At 49.0% G+C, this 17,906-nt stretch overlaps 1 non-coding gene across 1 annotated transcript; it reads right to left on the reverse strand.

The window, feature by feature from the left end:
* Positions 1-9,796: 9,796 nt before the first annotated feature.
* On the reverse strand, positions 9,797-9,868 carry Trnat-agu (transfer RNA threonine (anticodon AGU)). The gene has a single exon. It is a non-coding gene; the product is annotated as a tRNA-Thr (tRNA).
* Between the last annotated feature and the right edge of the window lie 8,038 nt (positions 9,869-17,906).

A 17,906-nucleotide genomic window follows, 5' to 3' on the forward strand; every position in this document is an offset into this window, starting at 1 on the left:
TTTCCACATTCTCCACTGCAACGTGGGTGCTACACCTCCTTTTATGCAAAATCGTATGGTCCTAGCCCATGTCTTAGACACCAATGCCGTCTAAAAAGTCAATAATCGATAACTAAAACTTGATTTGTACTGCAGCTTACTGGCTATTACATCAACTTAGAAGCTTCTTCTGTGTTCTACTATGGTGCGCATAGTGTCTCCGCATTCCACAGCACGCGACATAGCATTGCGCACGATAAATACATTCCTGGAAATGGAAAAAAAGAACACATTGACACCGGTGTGTCAGACCCACCATACTTGCTCCGGACACTGCGAAAGGGCTGTACAAACAATGATCACACGCACGGCACAGCGGACATACCAGGAACCGAGCTGTTGGCCATCGAATGGCGCTAGCTGAGCAGCATTTGTGCACCGCCGCCGTCAGTGTCAGCCAGTTTGCCGTGGCCTACGGAGCTCCATCGCAGTCTTTAACACTGGTAGCATGCCGCGACAGCGTGGACGTGAACCGTATATGCAGTTGACGGACTTTTTGCGAGGGCGTATAGTGGGCATGCGGGAGGCCGGGTGGACGTACCGCCGAATTGCTCAACACGTGGGGCTTGAGGTCTCCACAATACATCGATGTTGTCGCCAGTGGTCGGCGGAAGGTGCACGTGCCCTTCGACCTGGGACCGGACCGCAGCGACGCACGGATGCACGCCAAGACCGTAGGATCCTACGCAGAGCCGTAGGGAACCGCACCGCCACTTCCCAGCAAATTAGGGACACTGTTGCTCCTGGGGTATCGGCGAGGACCGTTCGCAACCGTCTCCATGAAGCTAGGCTAAGGTCCCGCACACCGTTAGGCCGTCTTCCGCTCACGCCCCAACATCGTGCAGCCCGCCTCCAGTGGTGTAGCGACAGGCGTGAATGGAGGGACGAATGGAGACGTGTCGTCTTCAGCGATGAGAGTCGCTTCTGCCTTGGTGCCAATGATGGTCGTATGCGTGTTTGGCGCCGTGCCGGTGAGCGCCACAATCAGGACTGCATACGACCGAGGCACACAGGGCCAACACCCGGCATCATGGTGTGGGGAGCGATCTCCTATACTGGCCGTACACCTCTGGTGATCGTCGAGGGGACACTGAATAGTGCACCGTACATCCAAACCGACATCGAACCCATCTTTCTACCATTCCTAGACCGGCAAGGGAACTTGCTGTTCCAACAGGACAATGCACGTCCGCATGTATCCCGTGCCACCCAACGTGCTCTAGAAGGTGTAAGTCAACTACCCTGGCCAGCAAGATCTCAGGATCTTTCCCCCATTGAGCATATTTGGACTGGGTGATGCGTCGTCTCACGTGGTCTGCACGTCCAGCACGAACGCTGGTCCAACTGAGGCGCCAGGTGGAAATGGCATGGCAAGCCGTTCCACAGGACTACACCCCGCATCTCTACGATCGTCTCCATGGGAGAATAGCAGCCTGCATTGCTGCGAAAGGTGGATTTACACTGTACTAGCGCCGACATTGTGCATGCTCTGTTGCCTGTGTCTATGTGCCTGTGGTTCTGTCAGTGTAATCATGTGATGTATCTGACCCCAGGAATGTGTCAATAAAGTTTCCCCATCCTGGGACAATGAATTCACGTTCTTATTTCAATTTCCAGGAGCGTATAATCAGTTCAGAGAGAAGAGCGGCAAATGAGCCGATCTGGCATGAAGTTGATTCGATAGCAAATGACGAAAACGTGTAAATTTCGCAGGTTTCTACGAGATATGATCACTTTCCACATTCTCCCAAGCAACGTGGGTGCTAGACCTCCCTTCATGCAGGATCTTAAGGTCCTAGCTCTTGTCTAAGGCCCCAAAACCGTCTAAAGAGGCAATAATCGATAACTAAAACTTGAATTGTACTGCTACTTACTGGCTATTACATCGACTTAGAAACTTCTGCTGTGTTCTACTGTGGTGCGTATAGCGTCTCCTCATACAACAGCACGCGACATAGCTTTACACACGACAAATATAATCCTTTCAGAGAGAAGAGCGGCAAATTTGACGATCGGGCATGAAGTTGATTCGATATCAAATGACGAAAACCTCTGAATTTCTCAGGTTTTTACTACTTACGAACACTTTTCACACTCTCCCGTGTAACGTGGGTGCTAGACATCCTTTCGTGCAAAATCGTAAGGTCCTACTTCATTTCCAAGGCACCAAAGCCGTCAAAAAACTAAATAATCGATAACTAAAACTTGAATTGTACTGCTGCTTACTGCCTAGAAGCTTCTTCTGTGTTCTACTATGGAGCGTATAGTGTCTACGCATTCCACAGCACGCCACATAGCTTTGCACACGATAAATATAATCGTTTCAGTGAGAAGAGCGGCAAATGTGACGACCTGGCATGAAGATGTTCGATAGCAAATGACGAGAACGTGTGGACTTCTCAGCTTTTTAGTTCATATAAACACTTTTCACATTCTCCCTTGCAACGTTGGTGCTAGGTTTTTACTACATATGAACACTTTTCACATTTTTCCATGCAACGTGGGTGCTTGGCCTCCCTTCATGCAGAATCGTAAGGTCGTTGCTCATGTCCAATGCACCAAAGCCGTCTAAAAAGTCAATAATCGATAACTAAAACTTGAATTCTACTGCCTCCTACTGGCTATTTCACCAACTTAGAAGCTTCTTCTGTGTTCTACTATGGTGCGTATGGTATCTCCGCACACGACAGCACGCGACATAGCTTTAAACACGATAAATATAATTCTTTTAGTGAGAAGAGCGGCAAATGTAACGACCAGGCATGAAGTTGATTCGATAGAAAATGACGAAAACGTGCGGATTTCTAAGGTTTTTACTACGTATGAACACTTTCCACGTTCTCCCGTGCAACGTGGGTGCTGCACCTCCCTTCATGCAAAAACTAAAGGTCCTAGCTCATGTGCAAGGCAACAGAGCCGTCAGAAAAACAATAATCGATAACTAAAACTTGAATTGTACTTCTGCTTACTGGCTATTACATGAACTTAGAAGCTTCTTCTGTGTTCTGCAATAGTGCGTATAGTGTCTCCGCAAACCACAGCACAAGACATAGCTTTGCACACGATAAATATAATCGTTTCAGAGAGAAGAGCGGCAAATGTGACAATCTGGCATGAAGTTTACTTCATAGCAAATGATGAAAACGTGCGGATTTCTCAGGTTTTTACTACATATGAACACTTTTCACATTCTCCCATGCAACGTGGGTGCTAGACCTCCCTTTATGGAAAATTAAGGTCCTAGCTCATGTCCTAGGCACCAAAGCCGTATAAAAAGTCAATAATCGATAGCTAAAACGTGTACTGCTGCTTACTGGCTATTACATCAACTTAGAAGCTTCTTCTGTGTTCTACAATGATGCGTTTAGTGTCTCCGCATACCACAGCACGCGACATAGCTTTGCAGACCCAAAATATAATCGTTTCAGAGAGAAGAGCGGCAAATATGACGATCTGGCATGAAGTTGATTCGATAGCAAATGACGAAAATGTGCGGACTTCTCAGCTTTTTAGTTCATATAAACACTTTTCACATTCTCCCTTGCAACGTTGGTGCTAGACCTCCCTTCATGCAGAATCTCAAGGTCCTAGCCCATGTCCAAGGCACCAAAGCCGTCTAAAAAGTCAATAATTGATAACTAAAACTTGAATTATACTGCTGCTAAATGGCTATTACGTCAACGTAGAAGCTTCTTCTGTGTTCTACTATGATGCGTATAGTGTCTCCGCATTCCACAGCACGCGACATAGCTTTGCACACGATAAATATAATCGTTTCAGTGAGAAGAGTGGCAAATGTGACGATCAGGCATGACGTTGATTCGATAGAAAATGACGACAACGTGCGGATTTCTCAGGTTTTTACTACATATGAACACTTTTCGCATTATGCCGTGCTACGTGGGTGCTAGACCTCCCTTCATGCAAAATATTCAGATCCCATCTCATGACCAAGGCACCAAAGCCATCTAAAAAGTCAATAATCGATAACTAAAACTTGAATTGAACTGCTGCTTACTGGCTATTACATCAACTTAGAAGTGTCTTCTGTGTTCTACTATGGTGCGTATAGTGTCTCCGCAAACCACAGCACGCGACATAACTTTGCACACGATAAATATAAATGTCTCAGAGAGAAGAGCTGGAAATGTGACGAGCTGGCATTAAGTTGATTCGATAGCAAATGACAAAAAAGCGCGGATATCTCAGGTTTTTACTACATACGAACACTTTTCACATTCTCCCATGCAACGTGGATGCTAGACCTCCCTTCATGCAGAATCTCAAAGCCCCAGCTCATGTCCAAGGCACCAAAGCCGTATAAAAAGTCAATAATCGATAACTAAAACTTGAATTGTACTGCAGGTTACTGGCTATTACGTCAACTTGGAAGCTTCTTCTGAGTTCTACTATGGGGCGTATAGTGTCTCCGCATTCCACAGCACGCGACATAGCTTTGCACACGATAAATATAATTGTTTCAATGAGAAGAGCGGCAAATGTGACGATCAGGAATTAAGTTTATTCAATAGAAAATGACGAATACGTGCGGATTTCTCAGGTTTTTACTACATATGAACGCTTTTCGCATTCTCCCATGCAACGTGGGTTCTACACCTCCCTTCATGCAAAATCGTAAATTCCAAGCTAATGTAAAATCCAGCAACGCCGCCTAAAAGGTCAATAATCGATATCTAAAATTTAAATTGTACTGCTGCTTACTGGCTATTACATCAACTTAGAAACTTCTTCTGTGTTCTACTGTGGTGTGTATAGTGTCTCCACATACCACAGTACGCGACATAACTTTGAACAGGATAAATATAAATGTCTGAGAGAGAAGAGCTGGAAGTGTGACGACCTGGCATTAAGTTGATTCGATAGCAAATGCAAAAAAACGCGCGAATTTCTCAGGTTTTTACTACATACGAACACTTTTCACATTCTCCCATGCAACGTAGGTGCTAGATCTCCCTTCATGCACAATCTTAAGGCCCTAGCTCATGTCCAAGGCACAAAAGCCGTCTAAAAAGTCAATAATCGATAACTAAAACTTGAGTTGTACTACTGCTTACTGGCTATTACGTCAACTTAGAAGCTTTGTTCTACTATGGTGCGTATAGTGTCTCCGCATTCCACAGCACGCGACATAGCTTTGCACAAGATAATCGTTTCAGTGAGAAGAGCAGAAAATGAGACGATTTGGCATGAAGTTGATTCAATAGCAAATGATTAAAACGTGCGGATTTCTCAGGTTTTTACTACATATGAACTCTTTTCACATTCTCCCAAGCATCGTGGGTACTAGACCTCCCTTCATGCAGAATCTTAAGGTCCTAGCTCTTGTCCAAGGCACCAAAGCCGTCTAAAGAGGCAATAATCGATAACTAAAACTTGAATTGTACTGCTCCTTACTGGCTATTACATCAACTTAGAAGCTTCTTTTGTGTTCTACTGTGGTTGTATAGTGTCTCCGCATTCCACAGCACGCGACATAGCTTTGCACAAGATAAATATAATCGTTTCAGTGAGAAGAGCGGCAAATGTAACGACCAGGCATGAAGTTGATTCGATTGCAAATGACGAAAACGTGCGGATTTCTCAGGTTTTTACTATGTATGAACACCTTTCACATTCTCCCATGCAACGAGGGTCCTAGACCACCCTTCATGCAATATCGTAAAGTCCAAGCTAATGTCCAAGGCTTCAAATCCGTCTAAAAAGTCAATAATCGATAACTAAAACTTAAATAGTACTGCGGCTTACTGGCTATTACATCAACTTAGAAGCTTCTTGTGTGTTCTACTATAGTGCTATAGTGTCTCCGTATTCCACAGCACGCGACATAGCTTTGCGCACGATAAATATAATCGGTTCAGAGAGAAGAGCGGCAAATGAGACGATCTGGCATGAAGTTGATTCGATAGCAAATGACGAAAACGTGTAGATTTCTCAGGTTTTTACGAGATATGATCACATTAAACATTCTCCCAAGCAACGTGTGTGCTAAACCTCCCTTCATGCAGAATCTTTAGTTCCTAGCTCTTGTCCAAGGCACCAAAGCCGTCTAAAGAGGCAATAATCGATAACTAAAACTTGAATTGTACTGACGCTTACTCTCTATTATATCAACTTAGAAGCTTCTTCTGTGTTCTACTATGGTGCGTACAGTTTCTCTGCATTCCACAGCACGCGACATAGCTTTGCGCACAATAAATATAATCGGTTCAGAGAGAAGAGCGGCAAATGAGACGAACTGGCATGAAGTTGATTCGATAGCAAATGACAAAAACGTGCGGATTCCTCAGGTTTTTACTACATATGAACACTTTTCACAATCTCCCATGCAACGTGTGTGCTAGACCTCCCTTCATGCAGAATCTCAAGGTCCTATCTCACGTCCAAGGCACCAAACCCGTCTAAAAAGTCAATACTCGATAACTAAAACTTGAACTATACTGCTGCTTACTGGCTATTTCATCAACTTAGAAGCTTTGTTCTACTATGGTGCGTATAGTGTCTCCGCATTCCACAGCACGCGACATAGCTTTGCACAAGATAATCGTTTCAGTGAGAAGAGCAGCAAATGTGACGACCTGGCATGAAGTTGATTCGATACCAAATGACTAAAACGTGCGGATTTCTCAGGTTTTTACTACATATGAACTCCTTTCACATTCTCCCATGCAACGTGGGCCCCACACCTCCCTTCATGCAAAATCGTAAGGACGTAGCTAATGTCCAATCCACCAACGCCGATTAAAAAGTCAATAATCGATATCTAAAACCTAAATTGTACTGCTGCTTACTGGCTATTGCATCAACTTACAAACTTCTTATGTGTTCTACTGTGGTGCGTATAGTGTCTCCACATACAACAGCACGCGACATAGCTTTACACACGATAAATATAATCCTTTCAGAGAGAAGAACGGCGAATGTGACGATCGGGCATGAAGCTGATTCGATAGCAAACGAGGAAAACGTGCGGATTTCTCAGGTTTTTTCTACTTACGAACACTTTTCACATTCTCCCGTGCAACGCGGGTGCTAGACCTCCTTTCGTGCAAATTCGTAAGGTCCTAGTTCATTTCCAAGGCACCAAAGCCGTCTAAAAACTAAATAATCGATAACTGAAACCTGAATTGTACTGCTGCTTACTGCCTAGAAGCTTCTTCTGTGTTCTACTTTGGTGTGTATAGTGTCTCCGCATTCCACAGCACGCCACATAGCTTTGCGCACGATAAATATAATCGTTTCAGTGAGAAGAGCAGCAAATGTGACGATCTGGCATGCAGTAGATTCGATAGCAAATGACAAAAACGTGCGGATTCCTCAGGTTTTTACTACATAAGAACACTTTCGACAATCTCCCATGCAACATGGGTGCTAGACCTACCTTCATGCAGAATCTCAAGGTCCTAGCTCATGTCCAAGGCACCAAAGCCCTCTAAAAAGTCAGTACTCGATAACTAAAACTTGAATTATACTGCTGCTTACTGGCTATTTCATCAACTTAGAAACTTCTTCCGTGTTCTACTATGGTGCGTATAGTGTCTCCGCATTCCACAGCACGCGACATAGCTTTGCACAAGATAATCGTTTCAGTGAGAAGAGCGGCAAATGTGACGACCTGGCATGAAGTTGATTCGATACCAAATGACAAAAACGTGAGGATTTCTCAGGTTTCTACTACATATGAACTTATTTCACATTCTCCCATGCAACGTGGGTCCTACACCTCCCTTCATGCAAAATCGTAAGGTCCTAGCTACTGTCCAATCCACCAACGCCGCCTAAAAACTCAATAATCGATATCTAAAACTTAAATTGTACTGCTGCTTACTGGCTATTACATCAACTTAGAAACTTCTTCCGTGTTCTACTGTGGTGCGTATAGTGTCTCCACATACAACAGCACTCGACATAGCTTTACACACGATAAATATGATCGTTTCAGAGAGAAGAGCGGCAAATGTGACGATCGGGCATGAAGTTGATTCGATAGCAAATGACGAAAACCTGCGGTTTTCTCAGGTTTTTACTACTTACGAACACTTTTCACATTCTCCCGTGCAACGTGGGTGCTAGACCTTCCTTCATGCAAAATATTAAGGTCCTAGCTACTGTCCAAGGCACCAAAGCCCCCTAAAAAGTCAATAATCGATATCTAAAACTTAAATTGTACTGTGCTTACTGGCTATTACATCAACTTAGAAACTTCTTCTGTGTTCTACTGTGGTGCGTATAGTGTCTCCACATACAACAGCACTCGACATAGCTTTACACACGATAAATATATTCCTTTCAGTGAGAAGAGCGGCAAATGTGACGACCAGGCATGAAGTTGATTCGATAGAAAATGACGAAAACGTGCGGATTTCTCAGGTATTTACTACATATGAACACTTTTCCCATTCTCCCGTTCAACGTGGGTGTTAGACCTCCCTTCATGCAAAGTCTCAAGGTCCTACCTCATGTCCATGGCACCAAAGCCGTCTAAAAAGTCAATAATCAATAACTAAAACTTGAATTGTACTGCTGCTCACTGGCATAACTAAAACTTGAATTGCATTGCTGCATCCTTCCTATTACATAAACATAGAACCTTCTTCTGTGTTCTACTATGGTGCGTATAGTGTCTCCGCATTCCACAGCACGCGACTTAGCTTTGCACACGATCAATATAATCGTTTTAGTGTGAAGAGCGGCAAATGTGACGACCTTGCATGAAGTTGATTCGATAGCAAATGCCTCGGTGAATACCTGTCGGGTAGAACATCACACAGTACTCGTTCGGGTTGGGTGGTCCCATACAGGATCTCTGCATGCTGCCTAATGTTTTCCTAATGTCACACTCGTCACGTACTTCACTTTTATTTCATAATCATCTCTGAGAGTTAAAGGAATTGCATGACAACCTGCAGAGCTAGCGGCGTCAAAATTAACACACATACTTGATGTGACTCAAAACCCGAACGAGTTACTTTCCAACGTTGTTTTAGATGTGCAAGTGCCAGTCAAAACTCGCGGTGACGGCACACTGCCGACCATTTCGCTAGTTAACACGGGTCTTGTTGCGTGAGTTTCAAGCTCCAGAGCATCTCCAAGTAAGAATGGTCAACAGCAACATTCAGACGGTTCCGTACTGCTCAATTACTACATTAAAACGGTATGTTTCTTTTTCAGAACTGGAAAAACACGAGCGTGACAGCATTCGAACCTGTAATCTTCAGATCCGAAGTCCGACGCCTTATCCATTAGGCCACATGGTCACTGGCGGCGAAATATAACTTGTATACCACTCATCTCGAAACGCTCACACCCCTGGGGAATTGTGTTTTCGTTCTACACAGCCGCTGCCCCTTGCTTTTTCTTACCCATTCGTTACATTCAACCTCTTACGAGACCGACCGAATATAGACTGGTAAACAAGACCACAAACTTTGTGCATTCGGAATCGAAGGCAGGGCGTCCCTCGCCGCATTTGCTACGATGGCCATTTGCTACTTCTGCAGAAGCGGCGACGACGACGACGAGCGCCTCTGAGATATGTGAGAAATACATCTATAAAATGTAATTCAGACAGCCTCGACCCACCTTATGCTCTACCGCTTTGGCAAATGCTTTATCTGCGGCACTCGCCTTAATCACATCTGAGAGTATTTCTTAATAAAACGCCTGTCGCTAATTGTTCGTCATCAAAGATACTGTTTACTATACGGCCACGACGCGGAACTGATTTCCAAAATTCGTCTTCCTCCTGTGAGGATGGAACTCACAACCCCTGGTTTACTAAACCAGTGCTCTACCACTGAGCTAAAGAGGCGCAGCCTAGCTATACTTTTGCGTACTTCGTCCTTACGGTCGTCTGGATCATCAGACTTCAGCTGACAACACTTCATATTTACGACTAATATTTGCAGCTATGGCGACCCATTACTGCTTGGCTACACATCTGAAACGTAACCGATTTGCGCTCCAAACAACAACACTTGGATTTCAGAACATGTCTTTCACACATGTCTACAAAATCACCTTCACCTTCAAATACAGTTTCCTTGCGACTGACAGAGACGTAGGCAAAGTTTAAAGTTGCTATTTCCATTACATTACGTTAATCAGAAAAACGGTAATTTACATCTGCAGGGGAACAAAATTCCGTTCCGCCCAGCGTGGGGTTAGAAGCCACGACCCTGCGATTAAGTGTCTCATGCTATACCGACTGAGCTAGCCGGCTGCCTCGGTGAATACCTGTCGGGTAGAACGTCACACAGTACTCGTTTGGGTTGGGTGGTCCCATACAGAATCTCTCCATGCTGCCTAATGTTTTCCTAATGTCACACTCGTCACGTACTTCACTTTTATTTCATAATCATTTCTGAGAGTTAAAGGAATTGCATGACAACCTGCAGAGCTAGTGGCGTCAAAATTAACACACATACTTGATGTGACTCAAAAGCCGAACCAGTTACTTTCCAACGTTGTTTTAGATGTGCAAGTGCCAGTCAAAACTCGCGGTGACGGCACACTGCTGACCAATTCGCTAGTTAACACCGGTCTTGTTGTGTGTGTTTCAAGCTCAAGAGCATCTCCAAGCAAGAATGGTCAACAGCAACATTCACACGGTTTCGTACTGCTCAATTGCTACATTAAAACGGTATGTTTCTTTTTCAGAACTGGAAAAACATGAGCGTGACAGCATTCGAACCTGTAACCTTCAGATCCGAAGTCCGACGCCTTATCCATTAGGCCACACTGTCACTGACGAAAAAATATAACTTGTATACGACTCATCTCGAAACGCTCTCACTCCTGAGGAATTGTGTTTTCGTTCTACACACCCGCTGCCCCTTGCTCTTTCCCACCCATTCGTTACATTCAACCTCTTACGAGACCGACCAAATATAGACTGGGAAACAAGACCACAAACTTTGTGCATTCGGAATCGAAGGCAGGGCGTCCCTCCCCGCATTTGCTATGATGGCCATTTGCTACTTCTGCAGAAGCAGCGGCGACTGCGACGACGACCGCCTCTGAGATATGTGAAAAAATACATCTATAAAATGTAACTCAGACTGCCTCGACCCACCTTATGCTCTACCTTTTTTTTTTTCCTTTATTGTCATTTTATACCTACAAAGGTAGGCCGGCAGCGGCCTAATATGCCACTCTTCGGCCACAAGAAACATACAAGAGATAAAAACAGGAAGACATAATCTCAAAACACAGACATGGAGGACAAAAGTCAGAAGACAACAGAGAATAAAAAGAATTGAAGTCGTTCACCGACGCAGCACTGTTTCAGTTTTTTTTTTAAAAAAAAAAAAAAAAAAAAAAACGGGCAGCACAGCACGGAACAGAGAACACTAGCACAGGTGAACGGTGGAGCAGAAAACGAAGAAACACTCGAGGTACAGACGGGTCGAAAGACACGGACACTGCGGAGATGGGCTTCGGCGCTTGCAGGGGCACTGTCCACACCGAAAAGCTGGGGGCCTGCCAAGGGAAAAAACAGGGGGAGGGAAGGAGGGAGGGGGAGAGAGGATGCCAGGGAGGAGGAGGGGAGAAAACGAAAAGAGGGGGGTGGAAGCCCAGGGAGAGGGGGAGGGGAGGTAAGGATGGAAGGAGGGAGAGAGGGAGGGAGAGAAGGGTGAGAGGGTGCCCAAAGGAAAAAGAGAGGAGAGGGGAAGGCAAGGCTCAAAGTTGGTAGGAGGGGTAGATGGAGGGGAGGAGGGCATCATCCGGGAGGGGGAGTCGGCGGAAGCCACCTTGGGAGAGGGTGTGGAGAGTGTGAAGATGGAGAGCAGGTGGGATACAGGAGTACAGGCGCGGCAGTGGGTTGGGGTGGGAGAGGATGGAAGAGACAAGCGGGTGGGGAGGATCAAGCTTGCGGGAGGTGTAGAGGATCCGTATCCGTTGGAGGAAGAGGAGGAGGTGTGGGAAGGGGATGAGGTCATAGAGGAGCCGCGTGGGGGAAGGGAGGCGGATGCGATAGGCGAGGCGGAGTGCATGCCGTTCAAGGATTTGAAGGGATTTGTAAAAGGTAGGCGGGGCAGAGATCCAGGCAGGATGGGCATAACAGAGGATAGGGCGAATGAGAGATTTATAGGTGTGGAGGACGGTGGAGGGGTCCAGACCCCATGTGCGGCCAGAAAGGAGCTTCAGGAGGTGGAGTCGGGAGCGTGCCTTGGCTTGGATTGTCCGGAGATGAGAGGTCCAGGAGAGGCGACGGTCAAGGGTGACGCCAAGGTACTTGAGGGTGGGTGTGAGGTTAATAGGACGGCCATAAATGGTAAGATAGAAATCAAGGAGACGGAAAGAAGGGGTGGTTTTGCCTACGATGATTGCCTGGGTCTTGGAAGGATTGACCTTGAGCAACCACTGGTTACACCAAGAGGTGAACCGGTCCAGATGGGATTGGAGAAGGTGTTGGGAGCGTTGCAGGGTGGGGGCAAGGGCAAGGAAGGCGGTGTCATCGGCGTACTGGAGAAGGTGAAGGGGGGGTGCAGGTGGAGGCATGTCCGCCGTATAAAGAAGGTAAAGAAGAGGGGAAAGGACGGAACCTTGGGGCACACCGGCAGAGGGGTAGAAGGTGTAGGAATCAGTGTTGTGGATAGTGACATAGGAAGGGCGGTGGGAAATGAAGGAGGCGATCAGACCGACGTAGTTAATAGGAAGAGCAAAGGTTTGGAGCTTGAAGAGGAGACCAGAATGCCACACACGGTCATAGGCGCGTTCAAGGTCAAGGGAGAGTTATATGGCGGAGCGACGGGAGTTGAGTTGTTCGGAGAGGAGGTGAGTGAGGTGAAGGAGAAGGTCATCGGCAGAGAAGGATGGTCGAAAGCCACATTGGGTGGAGGGAAGGAAGCGGTGCCGGTGGAGATGCTGCTGGATGCGGCGGGTTAGAATGGATTCCAGGACCTTGCTGAAGACCGAGGTAAGGCTTATAGGACGGTAGGAGGAGACAGCGGAAGGTGGTTTATCGGGTTTGAGGAACATCAGGATCCGGGAGGTTTTCCACAGGTCGGGGTAGAAGCCGGTGGACAAGACCACATTGTACAGCCTGGCCAGGGTGGAGAGGAAGGGGGCGGGAGCTTCACGGCGGTGACGGTAAGTAACACGGTCGTGACCGGGAGCAGTGTTGCGTTTGGTGCGGAGTATATCGATGATGTCTTGAGTAGTTATAGGGTTATTGAGTTCAGTGTGTGTAATGTTGTCCAAGTACTGGAAGCCAGGAGCTAGTGGAGGGATAGAGGTGTCAGTTCGATCGCGGACATCGGGGAAGAGGGAATAATCGAACTGGGGATCGTCAGGGATGGTAAAGACATCGGTGAGGTAGGAGGCAAAATGGTTGGCCTTACTAAGGTTGTCAGGAAAGGGATTGTCATTAAGAAGGAGAGGATAGTAAGGGGGGGTTTTGATCCAGTAAGGCGGCGGAAGGCTGACCAGTATTTGGACGAGTTAATAGGTAGTGTAGCATTAAGACGGGTGCATGTCTGTCGCCAGTCCCGGCGTTTCTTAGCCGCGAGCAAGTTCCGGATGTGTCTCTGGAGTTGCTGGTATCATTGTAGTTTGTCCCGGTCACGCGTGTGGAGGAAGGCATGGTAGAGACGACGGGATTCTCGAAGGAGGAGGACGGCCTGTGGGGGTAAAGTGGGACGGTGTGGGTGGATGGCGACGGTAGGGATGTGGGCCTCCACGGCCTCAGACAAGGTCTGCTGGAGAAAGGATGCGGCATGGGTTATGTCATGTGGGCGGTGGTAGGTGAGGGGGTGGCTATCGACTCGGGTAGTAAGGGTATCCCGGTATGCATTCCAGTCGGCACGGGAGTAATCATGGACATACTTGGGGGGAGGGTCAAGGCGAGGATCGGGACGGGGGCGACGACCGTCTGATATGGTAAGAAGGACAGGGAGATGGTCACTGCCAATAGGGTCGAGGACGTCCACCGCTATGCGGCCAAGGAGGTTGTTGGAGGCTAGGACGACATCGGGTGTGGTATTGGATTCAGGGCGGGTGTGTTGGGGAAGAGGAAGGACATCTCCTTGGATGGTGGCGAGGAACCGATGCCACCGCCGTAACTGGGTTGCGGAGCGACTATGGATATTGAGATCTGCGGCAATCACGTAGGAGGAGAAGGTACGGTCGATGTGGGAAAGGAAGTCAAAAGGAATAGGGGCAGAGGGGCGGACATAGATGGTGGCGCAGGTAACGGTGAGGCCGGGGAAGAATAGACTAAGGATCAGGTGTTCCGTGGGGTTGGGAAGGAGGGGTTGGAGCCGAACAGGGATCTGGCGATGGTGGCCAATGGCAACTCCGCCACGCGCTATCGGGAGGGGGTTGTCAGAGCGGTGAAGGAGGTAGGGCGAGGTATGGACAGTATGGTGGGGCTGGAGAAATGTTTCGTTTAGGAGGAAGGCATCCACGCGGTGGGTGGTGAGGGTATGCATAAGGAGATTCTTGTTGACAGGAAGGGAACGGATGTTGTTAAACAGGATACGTTGCTGTCGCGCCATAGTGGGAATTTAGACGAGGGTGTCGAGACGGGAGAAGGTAAAATGGGCCTGGTTATGGGAGTAGGTGGCGTAAGTGTTGAGCTGGAAGACGGAACGGGCGGCAAGGGATATCTGCTGGAGGGTGTGGGGGCGCTGAAAGGGGTGGATGTTCTGAAGGACAACGGTTACAAAGCGGATGATGTCCTCAGCTGTGGGGGGGGGACGGAGGGAATTGCCGGGAGGGGTGGGGGCATCCAAGGGGCGGACAGGGACAGTGAGTTCAGGAGCGGAGGGAGGGGGTCGGGCCTTGCACTTTTGGGAGTAGGTTGGGTGTTGGAGGTTACAGGTGTTACAGGAGGGGGGGGACTGAAGGTTGGGGCACTGCCGGAGGAAGTGTGCTTCTTTGCAGTGCGGGCAGACGGGGGCCTCGCGGCACTCAGATGTAGGATGTGCATTATAGTGCAAGCACCTCTGGCAGCGGATGGACTGTGGAAGGGAGCGGGAGGGGTCGACCTTATAACGGCGGTTGAAAAGGAGGGCACCCTCCTTGAGGAGGAGGTCTATGGAGGGAGCATGCTCGGAGAACACCCGCATGAGGCGGGTGGGGCCGGCTGGATTGTGAATCCGGCGGACAGCTCGAACCTCTAGATAGGGATGGGCCTTCAGCTCCGCCAACACCTCCTCCTCCGTGATCATCGGGCTAAGCCGAGTGATCACGGCCGTGAGGGTCAGGGGGGCGACGGGGCGGCTGGGGTTGTCGGGATGAGGAGAGGGAGGGAGCAGGGGCAAGGGAGGCATGGGGACCAAACCGGGTGAGGGGAATGCGGGAGAGGATGTCGGAGTGGAGGGTGGGGCTGGGGGATGTGATCAGGACGGAGTCCCGACAGGGGGTGAGAAGGGAGATCGGGGCTCCGGTGAAGTGCTGGCGGAGGAGAAGGGTAAGATTGCGGGCCTCCAGGAGAGAGGGATCAGGGTGAGAAAGGAGGTACCTGTAGGAGGGGGAGGTAGAGGAGGGAGTAGATAGGGAAGGTGGGGTGGTATCCATGGCATCCTGGGGGGTTGGAGGGGGGAGAGTCCGCGACTTCTTGGGAGCAGAAGAGGCTGGGGTGCCGCTGGGACGTTTCACAGCGGGAGAGGGACGGGAAGAGGTGTGGAGGATGGGGACGACCGGGAGATGGCGGGAGATGGCAGGTCCCACCGGCGGTGCAGGCACTGGTGGTGGTGCTGGTGCTGGCGCTGGAGCTGGAGCTGGCGCCACAGAAGATGCAGTGGCAGTGGTTGGCACTGGCGATGGCGAGGGCGATGGTGATGGTGATGGTGATGACGATGATGATGGTGTGGCGTGGGTGGTGGCCCGACGGGCAACAAACCTGGCGGGGGTGGCATGAGTTACATGTGGGAGGGGAGGGAATGGGTCACGTGAGGCATGGGGGGTAGGAACAGGGGAGGGAGCAACAAAAGGAGTGGGGGTGGGAAGAGTGAGGAGGGGGGGAATATATGGGGGAGGCGGTGATTGAGCACACCACGTGATGGTGGTGGCAGCAAGTGAGGGGGACGTGTACACGATTGCAGTGGTAGTGGCGGTAGTTGTGGGGGTTGTCATGGTGAGAGGATAAGTGGGAGAGGGGAAAAGAGGAAAAATAACAGGGGACAGTCAAAGGACAAGGACAAGAGACTGAAGAAGAGGAAGGGTAAGACGTAAGCAGAGACGACAGAACGAAAGACGGGCAGGGAGCGGCGGCGGCGGCGGCGGCGGCGGCGGTGGCGGCGGTGGCGGCGGTCGGCAACAGCAGCAGCGGCAGGAACCGGATACGGTGGCGGCAACCGGCGGCGGCGGCGGCGGCTGTGGCGGCGGCGGCGGCGGCGGCGGGAACCGGCGGCGGCGTCGGCGGCGAGCAGCGGCAGCGGCGGCAGGAACCAGATGCGGCGCCGGCGGCGGCGGCGGCGGCGGCGGCGGAAACCGGCGGCGGCGGCGGCGGCGGTCGGCAACAGCAGCAGCGGCAGGAACCGGATACGATGGCGGCAACCGGCGTCGGCGGGAGACCGGCGGCAGCGGCGGCGGCGGCGGTGGGAACCGGCGGCGGCGGCAGCGGCGGCTGGGACCAACGGCGGCAAAGGCTCGGGACAACGGCAGCTGCAGCGATCACTGAAACTCCTAGCACTTCGATATTAACGACAATAATATCGAAGGGCGCAACCCTCTCGAGTTACGCCGAAGATGGGATGCTCTACCGCTTTGGCAAATGCTTTATCTGCGCCACTCGCCTTAATCACATCTGAGAGTAATTCTTAATAAAACGCCTGTCGCTAATTGTTCGTCATCACAGATACTGTTTGCTATACGGCCACGATGCGCAACTGATCTCCAAAATTCGTCTTTCTCCTGTGAGGATTGAACACACAACCCCTCGTTTACTAGACCATTGCTCTACCACTGAGCTAAAAAGGCGCGGACAAGCGATACTTTTGCGTACTTCGTCCTTACAGTCGTCTGGATCATCAGACTTCAGCTGACAACACTTCATATTACCGACTAATATTTAAAGCTATGGCGACCCATTACTGCTTGGCTACACATCTGACACGTAACCGATGTGCTCTCCAAACAACAACACTTGCATTTCAGAACATGTCTTTCACACATGTCTACAAAATCACCTTCATCTTTAAATACAGTTTCCTTGCTACTGACAGGGATCTAGGCAAAGTTTAATGTTGGTATTTCCATGACATCACGTTAATCAGAAAAACTGTAATTTACATCTGCAGCGGAACAAAATTCCGATCCGTCCAGCGTGGGTTTAGAACCCAAGACTCTGGGACTAAGAGTCTCATACTTTACCGACTGAGCTAGCCGGCTACCTCGGTGAATACCACTCGGGTAGCACGTCACACAGTACTCGTTTGGGTTGGGTGGTCGCATACAGAATCTCTCCATGCTGCCTAATGTTTCCCAAACGTCACACTCGTCACGTACTTCACTTTTATTTCATAATCATTTCTAAGAGGTAAAGGAATTGCATGACAACCTGCAGAGCTAGTGGCGTCAAAAATAACACACATACTTGATGTGACTCAAAAGAAGAACGAATTACTTTCCGACGTTGTTTTAGATGTGCAAGAGCCAGTCAAAACTCTCGGTGACGGCACACTGCCGACCATTTCGCAAGTTAACACCGGTCTTGTTGTGTGTGTTTCAAGCTCAAGAGCATCTCCAAGCAGAAAATGGTCAACAGCAACATTCAGACGGTTTCGTACTGCTCAATTGCTACATTAAAACGGTATGTATCTTTTTCAGAACTGGAAAAACACAAGCGTAATATCATTCGAACCTGTATTCTTCAGATCCGAAATCCGACGCCTTATCCA

The sequence above is a fragment of the Schistocerca gregaria genome, chromosome 4, assembly GCF_023897955.1.
Source record: "Schistocerca gregaria isolate iqSchGreg1 chromosome 4, iqSchGreg1.2, whole genome shotgun sequence".
NCBI classification, from domain to species: Eukaryota; Metazoa; Arthropoda; class Insecta; order Orthoptera; family Acrididae; genus Schistocerca; species Schistocerca gregaria.